The following is a 22,047-nucleotide window of genomic DNA, read 5'->3' as shown; positions in this document are numbered from 1 at the left end:
TCCATCTAATGAGGGCAGGCTTTTTTTGTTTGCCTTCTTTACTCCTGTATTCTCTGTACCTGGAATGGGGCCTGCCACATATTAGGTGCTCCATTAATTCTGTGAAATGACTAAGTGACTGAATAAGCTGAGATATAGGCAGTTCTGGGTGCAGAGGAGTTGCAACTAAAGACTTGATTCACTTTGCTCCCACTTTTTCTGGTGATTGTGGATTGAATTGTAACCCAAGTGTCCCACCTTCTTCCTGCCATCTATAGCCACTTTATCCTTTAAAATTTAAATAAAACAGTTAGCATTCCCTCTTGTTTGCAAGAGTCCTGGAGAAAGTATGGCTGATCACCTCTTGCCCTGAATTTGTGCTCTCCTGGGATTTGCAATCCCAGCTGGTCACATGGCCTCCAAGTTTGCCAACTTTTCTCTGGACACCTTCCCCCCAGGCATAGACATTCCTGTCCAATTCCTCAAACTCTATTAATAGAGGCCAGTGGGTATAAAAGACTTTTAATAATGGTTGGAGAATAATACAACTTGGAGATTTTCATTACTTTTCATGTATTGAGAAGTTATCATAGAAAATGATAACATTTGTACAACCCAGTGAGGTAAACTAATTGATCTATATGGGGCTTGACATAAAACTTTACAGCATTTTCTTTATATAAGAGAATTATAATAAATTTTAAAATTCAAAGTATTGAGAAAGATATTAAAAACTGTGACTTTACATAAAATTTCCTTATAAAGCATTTAAATATTTTTATTGAGTATCTTTTGTGTTACTGTTTAATTTAAACCAAGTTTGTTTGTTTTTTACATTTTTTATTGGGGAATATTGGGGAACAGCATGTTTCTCCAGGGCCCATCAGCTCCAAGTCATCGTCCTTCAATGTACTTGTGGAGGGCGCAGCTCAGCTCCAAGTCCAGTCGCCATTCTCAATCGTTAATTGCAGGAGGCGCAGCCCACCCTCCCATGCAGGAATTGAACTGGCAACCTTGTTGCTCAGAGCTGGCGCTCTAACCAACTGAGCCATCCAGCTGCCCCTCTTTTGCTTGTTTTGATGAACATTTTTTCTCATATAATTTTTTATTTAGATATAATTTAGGTACCATAAAGTTCATCCCTTCAAAGTCAACACCCCTGTTAAGTGGTTTTAGTAGAGTTGTACAACCTTTATCACTATTTTTTTCAGAACATTTTCATCACCCCAAATAGAAATCTTGTACCCACTGTCCACTCTCTCCCCAGTGCCTGACAACCGCTATTCTACTTTCTGTCTCTATGGATTTACCTCTTCTGGAATGATACAATACATGGACTGTTGTGTCCACTCTCCTTCCATGAGCATTTTTATATGAAATTTTATGTTTGAAATGGCTACATAAAATTTGGGGTAAGTACAATAATTTCTTTAAATTCTTAATAGTTACTGTCAATGGGAAACTATTTTTACAACCTTATCAGGATTTGTAAGAGTTGAAATTATATTTAAAGATTCTAATCACCCTTTCTTTAATTAGATGAACCATAGAAAATTGCCATTTTTGGATGTCAAAACTGGTTGAATACTGGCAATGGCATATGGTTCAACCTCATATTTCACTGAGTAATATAATATTGAGATTCTTTGTCATAGCATAAATGGATTTCGGATCTAATTCAAATTTTCATGTCAAGCTCTAACTTGCAGAACATGTATGCTAAATGCCACCGTCCGGATACCGTGCTAAGATCCTGCTGCCTGCCTCTTGCAAAAGTTAAAAATCAAAAGACATGGTTGGTGGTAAGACACGCAGGTTTATTCAGAATGCCGGCATTCTGGGAGGTGGCCTTTGGACAGGAGTCCACCATCCTCCCAGAATGCCGGCATTCTGAATAAACCCACTTTTCTTTCTACCAACCTCGCCTTGAGAGTTTTGGCTTTCGCAGGGTGAGCAGCCGGAACTTTTGCATGATAACAGCCCCCCACAGCTGGAAATGGAGAGAGGTATCCAAGATATGTGAAAGGAGAGAACTAGGACCTCACCTGCAACCGTGCTTGCTTAGCCTCATCACCAGCTCCACCAGACGTTCTCAGGCCAGTCGCTGTGTTCTTTGGGAATCTGGAACACAGACCCCCTCGTCAGCTCAATGGGCTCCTTGTCGCTGTCGAGCTCCAGACCCCCGCCTTCCCCCTTGCAGTGGCCCCAGGGGCTGAGAAACTGTTTTCTTGCAGAACGCCCATAGCCTGTTGTTTGGGGAGCTCTGATTTGTAAGAAATACAACACCAGAGAAAAGGAAATAGCTTAAAAGTGAATTTTAGACATCCCTTTCTTAAAGTCTCTTGGCCATACTGAAACCAGAGGGCAACCAAGTCCGGAGCTCGTGCTGCCTGGGCAGCTCAGCCAATAGACCCACACAGAAGTTGGGCCATAGAAGAAGCGTTTATTATCAGAGCACCAGTGGTCTGAGAAGGCAGCAGGTTAACACCTCCAAAAACTGCCTTAACATCCTCAGACCAGCTTAGGGTATTGAAGGAAAAATCAGAGCATTCTCCCCAGAGACTGCGTGACATCCTGAAGGTTTGTTCTTCATGATGCCTTCCTCGGTCATTGTAAGTCTTTGATGGTGTCATTGTAAGTTTTTGATGGTGTCAGCGATCCATGAATGGTGAGGGAAGCAACCTGGGAAGAATGCTGAGGGATAGTTTATAATTAGCAAGCATACAGGCATTAATTATGTGCTACAGATTAATCCTCTAAGATAAGGAGCCAAGATTGGGGGAGGGCATCTTGGAGGCATTCTGAGCTCAAGCCACAGGGCTCCTATTGCAGGGGTCTCAGGTGGGCCCCTGCTTCAATACCTGCTCTGGGAATTTATCATTGGCCTTCTTCCACACCTGGCCCAAGGTTGTATGCCATTCCTTAAGAGGCTGGGTCCCGTCTCTTGAGGTAGATCTATCACCTGCCTTCTCACCTTTTCAAAGCCCCTAGACTCCTGCCTTCTCTGGCCGGTAGGTGAAATACACAATATCCAGAGAAATGTATGTGTCTTTGTCTCAACTACATCTAAATTTGCAGAAAAGTTCTGGGACCTACCTTTGTTTAAGAAAGGGACTGATAAATTATCTTTCCTAAACTAAAGGGCCATCATTGATCTCTGTGAGGAATTCTGCTACTGTCTTACTAACACTGTTTTCCATCATATTACAAACCAGATCAAGAAGGGTTGATGGACATATCTAGAGCTCTGAGATCAGCTTGGATCTCTGCCATTATAGAGCTTCCCTTTCTGATATTCTATGTAATCACTGCATTTCAAGGGTTTTTATAAGATTAAAAGCAAACTTGTTCTCATATGAAAGTGAATCAGTTGATATGAAAGTAATTCCTCTTTAAGAAATGCACACACATAAGATTAAGGCCAAGTTTACAACTGGTAATAATGACGTTGATATATTATTGTTGTTTCTAAAAATATATATATATAACTTCTAATCTCAACAAGACAGTCATAGTCGGAGCATCATTTTACCTCCCCCCAACAAAAATCATTTAATACTTACCTTCCTATTCATTGAAAGTTATGCTGAACAGTCCCTAATAGAATGTGGGTCCTCAGGTCTGTCACCTACTGCTGTTCTATCTTGGGTAAATTGCTTTATCTCTGCATGCCAAATTTCTCATCTGTAAATAAACACCGAACTCAGGGTGCTACTAAGAGGATTAAATGAGGTAATAGATGTAAACTGTTGTGGCTGCTCATTCTCAGGTCCTGAAGGAATTCACATGGCAGGCAGACATACAGAAGGAAGATTTATTAAAGTAAGAGAAACGTCGGCTGCAGGAAACTACTGCATCGAGTCTTTGTTTGGTCTCAAGATTTATATTTTCTAACCAGGATGTAAATTGTTTTGGCCTATAGTGGAATTTTCTATCGAGTTCGGCTTTGTCCGTTGGGCTGGGGAAGTGCAGTTAAGCTGGTTATCCCAACCTTTGCATGTTATGTAAATTTAAGTTGGAGGTAGGAGTGGATCCCCTACAGATGCAAAACCTCTCCCAAGTCACAGGGCCAACATTGGGCTGAAGTAAACAGAAACATTGAAACTGGTCTGCATAGTAAATGTATAGGAAGCAGAACAAAGAAAATAAAGCTTTCAAAAAATCCCAACCTGGGCAGCCGGTTAGCACAGTTGGTCAGAGCACGATGCTTGTAATACCAGGGTTGCCGTTTCAATCCCGGCATGGGCCAGTGTGAGCTGCACCCTCTACAACTAGATTGAAACAAGTACTTGACTTGAAGCTGATGGGTCCTGAAAAAAGACACTTAAAATAAATTAAAAAAAATTTTTTTAAAGTCCCAAGCTAAATTACACTTGTTAATATGAGTTATACCAGAGATTCAAATCTCAAAATAGAAGATTTAGTGCCGCCATTACAATGCCCCCGTCTCATCATAAACTACTTAGAAGAGTGCCTGACATGTGTCAATGAAAAACATCCAGCCTAAGAGAAAGCTTATAAGACTTTATTTGAGCCAAACTGATGACAATTGCCAGGAAGCAAAATCTCAACAGACTGAGAAAATGCTCCACGAAATGGTGGTTTGCAGCTTATTTTATACATAAAATTAAAAGAGGAGGGTTACATGAAACCCACTGGTGATAAATTAAGGGGGTGGGAGAAAGCAAAGCAGGAAAATCTCTGGGATGATAAAAGTAAATTGGAGAGACAGGTACTTCTTTCACATTACCATAGGTGGGTACAGGATAATTAATAGTTCACATAGAGATGTTAATCAAGGGACAAGAATAATAATGAGGGATTCTGTAGTTTTCTGCTCTGGTCCAGAAAAAGGAATTACTGACATTCCAAGGAAGTCATTTTAGGTGCAAAACGACAATAGATCGGCCCACTTAAAGGTACAGATTAAGTATGAAGGAAGCTAAAGATGTAACTTCCTGCCATGGCCCATTTAATTATGAAATTTTTTATGCTTATGCCATCTTACATGGTTATTTTTAGTCTCCTGAGCTTGTCAGGTTTAACCTGTGGCCCCTTTTCCATCCTCACATGCGAATATTTTATTAGTGCTCAGTAAATATTAAATACAACGTAGATATTCCTCTAAGGCAATAATTTAAATCTTAGCCAGCGATTCTCGCTTGCTACAGATTAGAATCACTTATGGAGCTTAAAAAAAAATTGCCAGAGGCCCACCCCCAGAAATTCCAATTGAATTAATTGCTCAGGGTAGGGCCTTGGCATCAAGCTCCCGTGTTAACTCTGACGCGTAGCTAGTTAAAACCACTGGTTTAAGCAATCCATACAGACTACAAATACCAGTCCCCTGCCTGAATTTTCCTGGTATATATCTTCCCAGGAAGACCCTCCACTAGGATGACAGCTTCAGTACTGATGGGGAAACTGTGGGAGGCCCACTTAAATTGTAAATCTCCCCAAGAAGATGGGCTTGATAGAAAACTTGTTTTATCTTTAATCAAGTTTGGGACAGTCACATGACTGCCAAAAGTATTACCTGGGACAGGAATTTCAGAGGCCATATGAAAAGACAGTCAGCTCTCCTAGGCTGAGTTTATTCCCTGAGTTGACTAAACTCTAGAGTTTTGCCCTTGCCTGCAAAGGTTTCCTGAATTGGCTCTCACAGGAAACCACACCCAGAACCTGTCTCTCCCTGCCTGGGAGAGGCACCTTCTCACTGGGTGAAGGAACTCGTTTGGCCTCTCCAGCCTGGTCTGGAAGAGCTTGCAAGTCAACCCCATGTGTCTGTCTTGAGCTCTTCATTCATAGCAGAACATTTGTATGATCATTTAATTTTCTTCACTCTAGCTATACACCTGAGAAACTGGAAGATAGAGGTATGAAACAGGAATGTTGTGGAAGTTTTCGCTCCTCGTTTTATTTATTTATTTTTTGCAGTGGTATGAAATTTGGCAGCCAGTGATTATTAAGTTTAGGCCTGAATAATTGCCACCATTGGTTCTGCCTTCACCAAATGCCCTTTCCCTTCCTCAAAGCACTTAGTTTCTCTTAAGTTTTGAGAGACCCTACAAGATGTTGGGATGTATTTAGGAGTGAAAAAAACACATATTTTTAAAAAGCCGTGAGTTTTAAGCTAACAAAGCCTGGTAGGTGAATGGACAAAGCCACGTGTACTGAGTGAGGGAGGGAACAAAAGGACTGAGAAAAAAGACCAAATCAGAATTGTGATCTTTTTCTAGTTATAAAACAGTAACATTAAATGTTTAGATTTGATCCCTTTACACTCCAAAAAATAATTGCCAAGTGTTTCAAGTCTTGGTAAATAGGTGAACTGTTAAACAGAATTTCAGCAAAACAAGAATGAATCAAACTGTCAAGTGCAGGCAATCTGTACTGGAATGGGGAAGTCAGAGGTGGAACTTGAAAGGCTCTGCACCACTGGGACGTCTGCGCTGGGCAGACAGACAGCTGTGGCCAACAGCTGGAGCCCAGCAGCCTGCAGCACAGAGGCTCCTTCCCCCGACGTCACCGGAGGCGGGGCGGCGGGCGGAACCTCGGCTGCTGCAGAGCGGGGGGAGCGAAAGGAAGAGAAAGGGAAGACGAGATCGCCGGCTCTAACCCGGCTCAGGCAGCTGAGCTTGGGAGCCGGCTGAGAAGTGTTTTTTTTTTCTTTTCTTTTTTCCCCAAGGCAAATGGCTGGCGTAGAGGCATAACCCGTCTTCACTCTTGTGCTTGGTTCTTCTCTTGCACCTTGGGACTCGGGATCGTCATGCTGTGATGTGTGCCGAGGGAGAAATTGGTAAGAGTAAGTGAGCGAACCCTTTGAACTGTTTCCCTGCCTTCTGTTTCACTACCAACCCTCTTTTCCTCTTTCTCTGATTCTTCCCTCTTTCCCTCTTTCTCTCCCCCTCCCCCAATACTTGTGCTCAGGTTTGATACCGTGCTTCAAAACTAGACTTTACGGCTGTTGTTGAACTTAGAGAGAAAAAGAAACACAACATTTTTAGTCACTTGATTCAAAAGAGGAATTATTTTATCTATTCTGGATGCTGGGTTTGGTGAAAAGGTACATTATGCACACACACACACACACATATACACACACACACACACTCCCTTGTTTTTGTCTTATTTCGAAATCCAGCAGTTTAAAGCAATTTTGGCTCTATCTCAGAGGTAATGAAGAGGATGGGGGTTGAAAGACCATGGGTTGATTCCTTCAGAAGGAAAAGTTGTGTTGGAGCTTGCTCAGAAATAGTTTTTCAGGAAGCACTGCAAAGAAGCCGGCGTTCTTCCCAGCAAGCACTAACTTTGCAGAACTTAATTGTTGTTTGGGGCATCCTTCATCTTACATTATAAAACATATAGTCACTCTTTGTACAGCAGAGAAACATCTAGCTGGTTACCGACACCCTCCTGTCTGGAGGGCTGACCTCCCCGTGCCTTTAGCAAGGATGTATTTAAACCAGTCTTAATCATACCGGTATGTTAACTCGGGGATTTAGAACGTGATCTAAATAAGAGCGGAGTCTCTTCTTGCTTCTTTTTACCTAGTTCTTTGCATGGAGAAAAACAGTCAGCTACTGACTCGAATCAGCCTTGAAAGATGGACCCTCAAGGATTGACTTCTTACCCGTCAATATTACATACTGTGTCAGAAAAGTAACTCCAGAGGAGATAATTATTTTTGAACCTGGCTGGGTCATATTTCTGTGAAGAGTACCATCATAAAAAAATCTTTGTTGGCTTGTTAAGCGCAGAAATGTAACAAATGATCACTGTCACCCAGTAAACTCATTTACTGCCCCAGCCTGAGCCCCCACAACAATCTACCCCAAGAGGCAACGTCTGCTCCTTATGAATTCTTGTCTATTCTCATTACAAATACACATTACATGCCTACACGGAGATAATTTTTTTTTTTAATAAAAATGAAGTGCTATTGTTGTGAAAGAATTTCAATCTAACATGGAACCATAAAATGGAAAATCTCACGTATGTGCCCTGAGGAAAACAAAACTTAAGGACTGAGAGTCTGATTTCCCATAAATGCCTGATTTACAAAAAACTGACTATGTTGAATTTTCTCACATACTGGGGAGTTAGTCGGGTTGCTTCCTATCAACCTTGGCAGTTTTGCTCAAAACCATAAGCTTGTAATCCTGTTTCCAGAGACATGAATGAGAAATGGCCCAGGGCAGATTGGACACACAAAAATGGGCTAAATTGAGCTTTGTTTGTGTGACTGGACTGGTTTTGTCTGCTTGAGGCATTTTCAAAGCTGGTCTCTATTTGTTTTGATTTTAACAGACTGAACTCTCCCCGCCCGTAAATACAGCCTACCCCAAACCTTCAGCAGATTTTTCTTGGAGCTTGTTGCAGTTTGTGTGTCCCAAATTGCAATTCCTCTGCTACCCAACTGGTTAAACTCATCTCTCTTTTTATGACAATGTAGACTTTTTTAAGGAGGGCGCAGCTCACAGTGGTCCATGCGGGGATCGAACTGTCAACATTGGTGTTATCAGCACCATGCTCTAACAAACTGAGCCTACCAGCCACCCCTGAGCTTGCTTCTTTTTTTTTTGAAGATTTTATTGGGGAAGGGGAACAGGACTTTATTGGGGAACAGTGTGTATTTCCAGGACTTTTTCCAAGTCAAGTTGTTGTCCTTTCAATCATAGTTGTGGAGGGCGCAGCTCAGCTCTAGGTCCAGTTGCCGATGTTAGCTGCAGGTTGCAGGGGGCACAGCCCACAGTCCCTTGTGGGAGTCGAACCGGCAACCTTGTGGTTGAGAGGAGAGGCGCAATTAGCTTGCTTCTTTGTTTAGGTTGATAATATACAGGTTTTCCCCACCGTCCAAAAGTAGAGCATTCTTAATGAAACCTTTCGTAAGCCCAAATGTCTAAAGCGACGTAGCTTTAGACGTTAGTTACCACTAATTTATGTGGGAAAAATTTTGAGCTTTCCCAGACCCCCCAAAATAACAAATCATATCAAATACTCTTAATTATATCCAGTTTTACACTAAGTGTAACACCATTATGAGCACTCAGGCTTTTCTGATACCTTAGGACACATCTTGCTAATAGGTGCACAAAATAAAGTGAGATACAGCACAGATGCTCCCAGACGCAGTTCGAAGCTGATGCTGAGATGCTGAGTATGGTTCCCTGGGAAGGAGCTTGGCAGGGCCGCTCTGTTTGGGGTGCCTCTGCCTCTATAAGGGCTTACTGAAAAACAAACTTAATGCTCTTTTGCCTTTCGCCTTTTTTCATAAAAGTGAAAATCCTCTTTAATTTCTTTCTGTTAGCAAAAACAGGTACTAAAGTAGATCTTTTGCAAGTTTTGAAAAGGGGAGGATCCCTGTATATGTTGGAAAACAACTCAACAATATTCAAACGTAGGGAGTTAAAAAAAATAATAACGTAACTGTTACTTTAGCATTTGTTAAATTGTATGAAAAAGATGGACCATCTAAACAGTTTAAAACAGGATGTCAGGAATGTTTGTCCTTTGCACAGCAAAAACTGAATACTTTTCAATACAATTGTTCAGCAACTAAATAGAAATTGAACAGCATGTCATTTATTTTGATGTCAGTGAAATAAAGGAAATGCTCATAATTTGATTATAATTTATAATAGAACAGAAATAACTCATTGTTAGACAAATACTACTTAGAATCAATTTTAAAATTAAAAGGTAAAAATAAAATGCCCACAAATTCGAGGCTTCATTCCATGTTTTATTGTCTGATCTAGTTGGAAGTAGTCAGTCTTTTTAATGAAGGAAAATCAAAGAAAATGCTACAGGCAAGATCACTTAGGGATTCTCAAAACCCAGTGCATCAGTGAAGATAAATTTAAAGCTTATCAGTGCTTGAGAAAAGGAGACTCAATTTATTAAATCTTGGAACAATTATATGTGTGTTGGATGCTATCATTATTCCTGGTCAAAAGTTATAGCGGCCTAGCAGCTTTCCTTATCACTTAGAAGAGATTTGTTGTGAATATATTCTTTTGAAAACATTATTCCCTTTCTGTTATTTTTGATGGTTTTATTTCATTGCGGAAATCATCCTAGCCATAGAAACAATACTTTTCACGAAACTAGTATCAGTATTAGAGTAAGAAGTAATAGTGGTACTAATTTGAATTGTGGCCTTAATAGAATCTCTTTTATTCTGTTCAATGAAGAGTATATTCATACAATTATCTGAGGTGGGGCTATGTACTAAAATTTGTAAATGTTTGTAGCCTTTTACTCAATAATCCTGGGTCTAGAAATATATCCTAAGGAAATCATCTGAATTCCATATAAAGATTTATAAATATGTTCATTACAATGTTATCTGTGATATGGAAAAAAAAAATAAAGTTAAGCCCACAATAGCAAACTTTTAAAATAAGTTAATGTACTATATATTTATATTGATAAAATTCAGTTTCCAAAATATTTTGGAAAGATCGTTGCAGTGTATTGAGTGAAAAAAACAAGATTTAATACTGTATTATTTTGAACGTGTAGAATATAATTTTGAAATATAAATATATATAAAATATCATTTACTCAGTAAATATATAAGCTCTTACTATGTATCACGTGTTAGTCTAAATTAACAAATGTTGAACAACATTAAACAAGACTGTTGCACTTCCTATTTGCATTCAAGTTCCTATTTGTACCAATAGACCTAACCACAGATAAATCACATGCAAAAAAACTGGATGTCTAGGTTGTAGTTATAACTTTATATTTTTAATATTCTTTTGACGTTCCCAAATCTTCTACAGCAACTATTACTTTTATAATTGCAAAAATACCATTGAAAAATATCAACAAGAAATACCATAACCAAAATTTAAAAAATAGACCTCATATTTAATATGCCAATATGCCCCTTTCAAAAGGTATTATAAAAAGCAGTGAGAGATTGCTAAACACTCCTATAGAAAATGACCCCCGATGAAAAACAGACATAAATGGGCAATTCACAAAGGAAAAACAGTCTTGACTTTTTTAAGGTTGGGGGCACAGGGATGTTCACCTCCCAATCGAAGAGGACTCAGCAATGCAATAAGTTACCATATTTTCACACATCACATTAACAAACATGGAAAGCAAATCAAAATGTTGTTAGGAAGCCTATTTAATGATATGGAAAAATGTTAATGGGTGAGGAATGGAAGTAAGTTACAAAACCATGTCCTCCTTTTGAAAAAAAAATCTAATGATTATGTGCAGAAACTACTTTATTGGTGGAGAATAAACCAAATGTTAATAGTACTTATGTTTGGGTGGTGAGAGTATATATCATTTCCATTATTCTCATGGTATTCATCTGTAGTTTCTAAAATTTCTACACTAAATATATTTAAGTTATCCGGAAAAAATTTCACTATCCTAATGAACCAATTTGTCCTAGACTGAAGCGCAGTCTCGTGTGTAATTCCAGGTCAAGTGTCATTGTTTCTGAATTATATTTGCTGGTGAGAACATTTGATTTATAAGGGAAATCACCAGATAAAGCTAAATCTAGTCGCATTCACTGCACTCTTCTACCCCCACCTGTTTTCTGAAATAATCAGTGTTGGCCTGATTCGAGCTTCATTCCTTTTTATTTCCTGTAGATCACATCTGCTAGAGTCTCATGCTGATAGGCCTTAATTAAATCTTCCTTAATTTATTTTTCTAAAATCTGCTTATTCCATTTAAGGCCTTTCCGAATGAGGAAGATGGGTACAACTACATTTCTGTTAGCAAAACGAACTTACAAAATTTTAACGCTTTATGTAGGATAAGTAATTAAAAATTATAATATCTTGGTTATGAGAAGGAAGGTGAAAATCAGTTTTAAATTATTAAATGGTGTGAAAGTTTTTCTTTAACTTATAGTACTCATAGTTACTTAGCACTCTTTTTAAAATTTCATTCCCCTTACAGACCATAACCTTCAATATACTGTTATTATATATTGAAGGTTATGGTTAAAAATCCTCGTTATAATATCCTTTGTTCTTCACTAAACTTGTTCCTAGAGAGGTGTTCTTATGTTTTATCACAAAGATTCTCTCTATTTACCAGTGATATCCTTAGCCAACAAATCAATATTTCTACCTTGCCATATTAGAAAAAAGCCTGAGTCTAAGCATTGTTATGCTTTTAGAATCCTAAGCCAAGGAATGATAGAAAAGTGAAATGCTGTCAGTAGGGCAAGGAATTTTTAACTGAGTCCTACACTGGCTTTCCTCCCCCAAATCCTCACACGTTACTTGAGCCAGGCTAGTGTAAAAGAAGGGGGTTATGGTGGTCTCCAGTGCCCAATTTGTCACATATTATTTTGCCTACTCCACTGTGGTCCTGGTCAGGATGGAAGGGGTGACGACAGGAATGTGTGGGTAAGGTACGTACTATTAAGGAAGCAGTATTGGTAACTGGTAGAGGCCAGGACTGGCGCCAGCGCAGGAGGTGTGGAGCCAAGTGGAGACTATGGTACGTGGCTCGCAACAGGTGGTTGCAAGTGTTGCCTTTGCAGCAGTGGGTGTTGCTGTTGTCACAGAGGTCCATCGGAGATGCCTTTGGAAATCTCTAAGGATCCCACCCCTTGTTAGGTTACTGGTAAACTATTCTGAAGTACATCATTCAGTTTTCCCAGTCTAGCTCCCTGCCTTTTCTCCCCCATTCCAGTGTGTCTTTCATACTTCTCACAAAGAAATCCTTTAAGTAGCCACATCGTATCCTACGTACTCAAATACCTGGATGATTTCCCATTTCCTTCAAACTGAGTATAAATTCTGCATCTTAGTAAGTAAGGACTTATATAGTCCTAACATCAGTTTCCATCTTAAATTTCCCATCACTCCTTAATTTGTACTTGAAACTCCAGCCATATCGAAGTACTCAGTGATGCATAAATGCGCATAGGGATTCCCAGCCTCCTTGCCTATATTCATAATATTTCCTTTTCTAAAATCTACAAATCTCTCCTGTCAGCTTCTAGACATTTCTCAAGGTCCATTAAAAATGCTCTCTCCCCTGGTCAGCCTACCTTCTCCTCCCTTTTCGTCTTCCAACCTCATGTCATGCCCCCTCATTGGACTTTCTATTCCCCTAAATTTATATACCGCGTGATTACCCTCATGATATCTTTTTGTGGAACTGAATATTTTGACCTGTTCTGGGTACTTTTATTCATTTTCAAAGGACCTAGCACTGAGCCTAAGACAAGCTAAAATAAATGAACACTGGAAGGCAGGTTCCAAGAAAGCAGAGAGTTTTGTCTGTTTTGTTCCTTGATTTATCTCTCTTATCTCTAACAATGCCTGGCATATAAGAGCTCAACAAACATTAGTTGAGAGAGTGAAGTTACTGAGCACTTTCAGCATGTAGGTACAGTGCATTATTTAATAAACATCTTTACAGAACTGGCTGAGGTAAGTCATGGTGTTTCCAGCGGCAGATGTGAAAACGGAGGCTCAGAGGCTACGAGCTTGTGGTAAATGGCTGACTGAAGCCGAGCATCCGTGGCACTTGGACTTGTTAGAGCTTGTGTTCTGGTTGCAGATGCGTTTGTTGCTATTTTGAAAACAGCAGATTATATTATCGCTTCTTATTCAAAATGAATGTCATTTGGAGGGTGGGTAACATGAATAACGATTGGAACTGACCGTTTATCATGAATCTATAATTCCAGTGAACACCATCGATGTCTTTTGAATACAGTTTATAGCTTTCACCCGTCCCTTATTGGTGTTTATACACTATACTTAGTAATACTTAACTTACAGGCTTTGGGACAATTTTAAATATGAGTGTTGAGACAATTTAAGTAATTGTAGTTGACGTATGTAATCTATGCTTCCATTGTATTAAGTCATATGATGAAGTAATTTTTAGCTATTGTAAAATAATACTTTTCTGTGGAATATTAATAACATTTTAAGTCACACAAATGCTTCCAGAAGTGAATCTTTAAGTAGTTTTTAGAAATTGATAAACCTCTCATCTATTATACTGAAATACTCTTTTCGTAGTTCAACTGAAGTAATGCCTATCTGCCTTCATCATATATCCAGTAATGCCACATATTTTAAAGAATAGATGTGTGGTTTAAAATTGTAGTTTTTGATGTGTTTATTTGATTCATACTTATAGCTCAGGTTAGTAATTTTCACGGACACTTTAGAAAACATCTCATGTAGTCAAATGATTTAATCTTTAGCTTTATAAATATATATAATATCATTCAGCAGCTAAATTGTTTCTATTTTAGATACAAATAACTCCACTTCCCTGTTTATTATTATTATTTTTTAAACTATTCTTCATTCTTTTAAGCATGTTACACACACACACACACACACACACACACACACACATAAAATCTCTTTTTAAAAAGTTTCTGTGGTTAGTCATCCAGAAAATAATCCCCCTAATTCTTGTGTATAAAAAGGTTTCACTAATTATTTAAACAATGTAATATATTGTTATATCCACTGGTAGAGAAATGATTAGTTGCATAAAAATATTATTTAATGATAATGAATTAATGGAGAAAATATATTTAGAAATTAAAAATAAATCTTTTCAGAGCACATTTGAGGTGCCTAGATCAATTGTTTTCAAAGTCTGGTCCACAGACCAGGCGTATCACTTGAACTTGTTAGAAATGCAAATTCTCAGGTCCCACAGAACCTATTGAATCAGAAACTGAGGGTCTGTGTGTGTGTGTGTGTGTGTGTGTGTGTGTGTGTGTGTGTGTGTTTATGTATGTTTATGTGCGTAGGGGGTGGAAGCTTGTGTTTTCACAAGCTCTCCAGGTAATTCTGATCTGTGTTAGTTCGAGAAAACAAGCAGGGCATAGTCACTTGATTTTGGCAGGCAGGTGCCTGGTCTGTTTTAAAAGGCTTCCAGGAAAGACAATTCCATTGACTTTGCTTATGTCATCTCAAATACCTCTGTGTTATCACTGAGCTGGTGTCAAAAGCCCTTCGTTTGAGACATAAAACTTAGACAACAGTCCAAAAAGATAATATTTAATACTTAAAGATCTGTGTTGGCTGGTTTTATGTTATTATTTACTTCCAGGCAACAAATTCCCTTTCAAAACATAATTAAACTAAACATTTTTTAAGTGTTTTATAAGGGAAAAGAGGGGGACATTTTCCCCCATCATTTGCTCTTGGGTATATTCTTGGAGGATGATTGAAGGAAGCAAAAATGAATCTTTAAGACTCTCAGTAGAGAGTTTGTGCCTAGGGGATCGAGTTTTCTTAGTAGAGGTCCTGAGTGTCTCTGTAGAGGTAGGGAATGACATAGCCTAGACTCCCACTGTGATTGTTAAATTTGTAATTAATCAATTCTATATAAAGTTGGAGTCCCAGCATAAAAGTATTTTCATAGTGAATCTGTATACAACCTAGACTATAGTCTTATAATATACTTTGGATTTCATCAACTCAGATTAAGTCATTTATTGCTGGTAATTTTATTTGCTACATCTCTTTATGCTATCAGACCCTCGTGATGTTAAACGTGGTCATTTCAGAGTATTGTAGATTGGTCATGTTATGAAGATATTAGGAGTCAGCACAAAGAATCTTGAAACAGCTTCTTAAGAAGGAGTTGAGAGATTTCTGACCTACAAGTGGTTTTCTTCCCCCCACTGACTTTAATTTTCTCATATGAAGAGCCATGAAGGTGAAATTCAAAAGGTATAACAGACTTGTTTTAGAGATTACTTTGATATTCAGAAATGTATATGCCGTATATAAGTATAAGACATTTTATTGCAACAAGTATCTGAACTTCCTTTTGCAGCATATCGTTCTATTTCACACCTAGTTTTCATAAAGAAGACAATCTCCCAAAACTATCTGGGCATTTAAGTAAGCTATCTCTCACAATTTAGCCAGCCATATGATATGATATGATATGATATGATATCAGCCGTATCATATCATATTTTTAGTAATCGTCTTTTGTGCAAAAGAGATCAGAATGCTATAATTGGCTTTGCAACATTTTTAATGGCATTCAAAACTTTTGGGCAGGGACACCCATTCGCCTTTATGATGAAGCTTATAAATTATATTTTTCTTGTGTTCTTTGATATAATATCGAGTATATTGTTAGTACATACACATGCTTGTGGATTTGGATATGGATGTTCTTTTTCAGTGTCGAGGCAGCAGGCTTGTCTTGCATTTTATAGTTGTTCTTAAAACAAACTGAAAACAAAGGATTGTATCTGTTCCCCGCATCTTAAATGTAGAAGCAGTGCATTAACTTCTCTGTATGCTTTTCTCCTCCATAAGCATAGGTTTCATGATTAAATAAAGTTTAGACAGAGTTTTGGAATAGTTTTTAATTGAAACAAAGATCTGTTTTCTAATTATAAAGTAAATGTATATATGTTCATAGTAAAAAATATGGACAGTTACAAAAGATATTTAAAAATATAATTTGTCTTTTAATACACTATCTAAAACAGCCAGCGTTAATGTTTTAAAAATGGTTTATTCTAAATTTACATATATATATATATATATATATATATATATATATACACACACATATACCGAGGGTGCCAAAAAAATGTATACACATGACTTGTATTCTTCTTTTGTTATCTATATCTTGAGTATTACAATTTTAATACAGTTTTTTCCTTTCTTAAAATGTGTACATTTTTTTGTCACCCTCTATATATACTCGTATATTCTAGTTGAGATCATACTTATATATAGGTCAAAATCATCGTTTAAAACTTGAAGCATTTTCTTGCTCATAAAATTCATTTAAAATCACTTTTAAAAACTGTATTATTTCTATTTAGATATAGCACAGTTTAACAATGTCTCCTTTTCTGGACATCTGGGTTAGTGCTTTTTCCAATGCTGAATTAGTCATCTTTCTACTCAGCGCCAAAGAGACTGACATTTTCAAGCCATATTACCTTTGGCTCCAGAATAGTAAAAGCAAGCTAGACTTCCTCAGCACTATATGAAAGCCTGCCTTCATTGAGCATTATGAATAAAGAAACTCTGCTACATTTAAAAAAAAAAAAAAAAAACTAAACAAAAACAAAAAAACTAATTCTGCTTTAATTGCTTTTCTTAGGTTACTAGTGAAGTTGAAAATGTTTTTATCTATTTATTTGCAGTTTGTCAGCTCTGTGGGTTTGTTCATGTTCTTTTCCCAAGTATGCTCTTCTTGTAACTATTTAAACCAGAAATGAATACTTTCTAATGTTGCTTTTATAAAGTATCAATGTAAAAAGTAGGCCATTATGAGTAGGGCTTGTTACATGAAACTGAAACAGGAGGACAGATCCTACAAATTAGCTGTGAAATTTTTATCTGAATAAATCTTAGTTATTTTATAGTTCTAAGCATGCTATCATATAAAATTTTAGCAGGCATAAAATCTTGTATTCAAATGGACTTAAGTAATTTATGATACATTCATAATGATGTAGTTTAGGAATTAATAAAAAGCTACCTATATACCGGTATGTATGAGTAATAAAGTGGGAGTGGAGAGAACAGCTGGATTATTTTATGGGAGGTGCCACTAACTTGATGTGTGCTGTTTGGCATATCTCTAAACCTCATTTTTTAGTATGTATATATAAAATGAAGTATTTAATTGGATATTTAAGATTTTTTTCTAGTTTAAAAATTTTGAGTTTTCTATTTAAGTTGCTAAGTCTTATCTTTAAAATGTGTTTCTTACCTGGCAGAAATGTTGGCATCAAATGATTAATAAGTGCTCTCATAATAGTAAGAATAGCTGCCATCTAAGCAAAGTTCCCTCCAGTTGAGGACCACTGATTTAATATAACCTAAGTCATCAACAGTCTGAAGACAAATATCATCATTTTCTCTGGCAAAGGTAGGTGGCTTTGGGCCATCTTGGGTTTCAAAGGTCAAGATGGAATTGACCAAGTAGAATCCTAGCCAAAGGACCCCACTCTGTCTTTCCACAATACTTGTTGCACAGTTGTTGATTGTTTGGCCTTTATCCTCTTGAGATTTTTTTTGTTTGAAGAGTACTCTTTCCGAGGATGTATTGTATACCACCACGAACCTGACTGTTCATTGAATCATTTAAAAATATTCGTTGAGTACTTGCCATGTGCCAGGCATGGTCTAGTTACTGGTGACAACAGTGAACAAGATGGTTTTGTAGGAGAAGCAGATATTAAATAATTATAGTTCATTCCCCTTTATTTTTCTAATCTTTTAAAGCACATCTTTGGACTCACAATCAATGTGTTTATCATGTTTCTCACACACACAAACAGACACACACACACACACACACACACACACACACACACACACACACACTGCTTATCACACAGAGCTAGAGTTTGCCCTCCTTTATATGAATGAGTAAAGACAGCACACCAGGAAATTTGTGTTCTGCCAGTTTAAAAAGACGTTTTGGCTTCAGTTTTCAAAATGAGCACTTACCTGGGGGCTAGTTTCATTTCAGAATTTCCTTGTTTATCTGTTGGTTAGTGTTTTGATGTCTTAGTGTTTGCTGCTCTGAAATCTGGCCATAAACATGTCAGAGTCTGCCTCGTGAGGATTAACCTCTGAAGATTTTCAAGTAGCGAGGGAATCTCATGAAGTTCATGCCTGTTCCTCTACTGGACTGTGGGTGCTTTGAAGGCAAGAACCATGAAGTTTACATAGGACGCTTCATCATTTTGGTTGCAGTGTCTGGAAAAGTGCCTGGTTGACACATGATAGCCCTTTGGTACCTATTTTATTAAACAGATATAAGGAAAATAGATCTCTGAACAGTGAGAATTGGTTTCACTAAGTAATTCTTGTTACGTTTCTATATTCTCCTTGAAAACCATTGAGGTCGTTAATTCAATTTATTTATGTTTATTATTCTAAGATAGTTGGCAGTATGGGTTAAGACTTGGTAAAAGCAGATATTTGGGCATCCAAGAAAGAAACAAACCTACAAAATTAGACACAAGCATTTAAAACAAGGTGGTCTTCAGCTACTGAACAAAACTCTATGGATATGCTCGAAAGACCCTTAAAGCATCACTATACAGAACACTTTGTAATAATGGTGCTTAAGCATTGGTGCTGAATTCTCAGAGAAGAAAAAGTATTTGAAATTCTGTGTAAAATACAGGAAAATAGAGAACACATAATGATTTCCATCCTAGATGAAATTGTTTTGGTACTTAAAGAGAGAAACTTTAAGCTTTCTGAAAAAAATAGGTTACTCAGAAGAACTTCCTCCCCAGAGTTTTAGAACAATGAAATTCAAGTACCTCGTCTATTTTTAAAACTAGATTCTACTTGTTTTATTTCCCTTTTGTGTCTTCCTGTTGCAGTCTTGTTGGTGGCCATTTTAGGGTTACATGCTGTAGATCTTAATATGAACTTTAATAACTTTATCATGTGTAATGAAAGCTGTAATGAGGTAACGTGAAATAACAGCTTATATCACTTCTAGATCCAGTGTGCATGAGACTTGGACAGGTATTCTGGTCTTTACTGCATGTAAGAGAAGTGTTATTTTATTCATTCATTCATATGTTCATTCCCCAAATATGTACTGAAAGTCTACTCTGGGCCTGATACTGTTTTAGGCCTAGGCTGTATCAGTAAATAAAAGAGATTGGAATTCCTCCTGTGATGGAGTGGGGAGACGAGAGCAAAAATATAAAAATATTATATGTAGTTGGAAAGTGACTTAAGAGTTGTGTGAAAAATGAAAACAGGGAGAGAGAATAGGGAGTGCTGAGACGAGGTTGTGTAGGGGCGGAATGAAAGCGGGGAGGAGTAATAGATTGGAGAAGTCTTTGGGAGGCAGGTACCTGTGACACTTATTATAATTAAGGTGAGAGCCTTTCAAGTTTTAAACTGTGGAAATGTCAGGATCTAACTTAGGTTTTAACAGGACTAGGTACAGTAATGGACTAGGGTGATCCTGGTGGCGGGGATGCCAAGAGGTGAGATTCTCTCTATATTTTAAAGGTAGGACCAACAGAACTTGCTGACTGTGTACGGGTTTTGAGGGAAGACAGGACCCCAGGATGACTCAAAGGCTTTTGGGCTGAGTGAGGATCTAGAAGAATGAAGCTGCCATGAACTGACAGGGCTCTCTGGGGGTGGGGAGGAAGCAAGTTTTGGGGGGAGAATCAGGAGCTCAGTTTTGCGCATATTACCTTTTAGCGATGGGCTGCCGAATTGGCAGTCAGATGTATGAGTCTGGAGTTTGGGGACGAGGTCTGAGCTAGAGGGCAGTTACATGGGGGGAACCTGTAGAAGTTCTCTTTCCATGTTTTTGGTTTTCTCAGTGAAATAGAAACAAGGTCATCAGCAGGAAGAAATTTGGGAGGGAGATACGAAAAGTTAGAGGAGAAGGTATGAAAGAGTTGTCTATTAAAATGGGAAAGCAAAGAGACTAGAAACGTTTGATTACAGTTGGCATGTATGGCCAACTTGTGATTCATGGTCAGTAATTTAAAGTGACGCTAATCATTATCTGTTTCTCGCTAGGCACTTCCAAACTGTGGGTATTGGAGCAGCATATATAGGGATTTAGATATATAACTGATTTGAATGTAACTAGGGTAAGGGCTTTGCCAAGAAAGAAGTGAGAGAGGAGTTAAGGGGTAGAGAGAAGATACAAAGAATTGATAACAGTGTTGAGTATCAAATTTAAAATGAGCAGGGAAGTGAGGCCGTGCAAGAAGGAGGGACGGTGAAAAATGCTTAGGTCAGTTGCTTATAAGTCCCTGTAGTAGGGTCAGATGATACTGAAGTCATGATATTGGGTAAAAGTGAATCATTTCTTTGAAAGGAAATTTTATTTTTATAGAATCATACTTCAAATTCACGTAAAGAGCTTTGCATTGAATGCACCTAATGGATGTTTTAAAATTAAATACATAAAAATATTTGAGTGTGTTAATTTTAACAAATGAAGTATGCCTGTAGTATTTCCCCCCTAAATTACTTAAGTGCAGATATTTCACTAGTCCTATTTTTTTCTCTCAACCCTCACATTCCTTGGCCGGCTGCCAGGGCTGTGTATCTCCTGCCGGCTTATTGCCCAAGTGCCTGTGCCCTATATCAGAGTCTGCTACTAGCTGCAGAGGCTCTCGCCGCATCAGATATTTGGATCAGGCTTGGGTAATCATTTACCAGTCTATGTCACTGATTGAGTTTTTCAATCACTCTGAACCTCAGTTTTTTCATCCTTAAGTGAGGGTAATAACGTGTAACTTGTTGTAAGGTTCAAAATTAATGTATATTTATCCCCAGTACAGAACTTGGCATGTCTTTTTAAATGGCTGATATTGTTATGATCTTAGGTTTATTGAATTAATAGTGTTTATTAGAGTTGAGTAACCAAATCTGAAAAACATGTTATTCTGTCATTACAGTAACATATTTTTGAAGTATCTAGGATTACCAATGCCAACACATAGTATTAATGATTGCTATCATTAGCATTTTAATATATGTTTATGTCTTTTCAGCTTTAAGAATAAACTAAGGCATATTGGGGACTCACCATGAGTATGGGTGAGATTTTTGTTTTAGTTTCCAGTAACATAGAGAGACATGCATACAACCGTAACATTTTTCCTGCCTTTTGCCTGCTTAAATCAGTTTTGAGCCTAAGCCATGAGCAAAAGGTAACTCATTTGGATGTGTGGTCCCTTTAAGAAAAAGCTGAGATATACTGAAGAAGATAGGTAATAAAGGGTTTTTTGCGTGTGGGTGTGTGTGTGTGTGTGTGTGGGGGGGGGGTTTGTTTGTTTTTGTTTCAGTCTTGATGTGGCCTCTTCTTTATATCCTTAGTTATATGGGTTCTGTTCAGCTAGTACAGATGATTCTTGAGGTTGATTGTTCTATAATTTATTTGTAATTTTGGTGTGATCCTGGGATGCAGTAGACATAGCAATTACCTAATCCACCTTGGACCTTCTCCAGTAATAAAGTTTTCAAAGTCTGAATGTATATGTGTACATATATATATACTTTATTCTCACATAGGAAAATTGAAGAATCTCTTTAT

The 22,047-nt window shown here is 37.8% G+C and overlaps 1 protein-coding gene across 3 annotated transcripts in view; it reads left to right on the top strand.

The window, feature by feature from the left end:
• Positions 1-6,540: 6,540 nt before the first annotated feature.
• ATP10D (ATPase phospholipid transporting 10D (putative)) overlaps positions 6,541-22,047 on the top strand; it is a 99,503-nt gene continuing 83,996 nt past the window's right edge. For 2 of the 3 annotated variants that reach the window (XM_033106595.1, XM_033106591.1), the window contains exon 1: positions 6,541-6,778. The gene's annotated coding sequence lies outside the window, so the exon portion shown is untranslated. Of the gene's footprint in view, positions 6,785-22,047 lie in introns of all 3 variants that reach the window. The other variant, XM_033106592.1, reaches the window with a different exon arrangement.

The sequence above is a fragment of the Rhinolophus ferrumequinum genome, chromosome 5 (genome assembly GCF_004115265.2).
Source record: "Rhinolophus ferrumequinum isolate MPI-CBG mRhiFer1 chromosome 5, mRhiFer1_v1.p, whole genome shotgun sequence".
In the NCBI taxonomy this organism is placed as follows: Eukaryota; Metazoa; Chordata; class Mammalia; order Chiroptera; family Rhinolophidae; genus Rhinolophus; species Rhinolophus ferrumequinum.
This window is presented reverse-complemented; position numbering and strand designations above follow the sequence as displayed.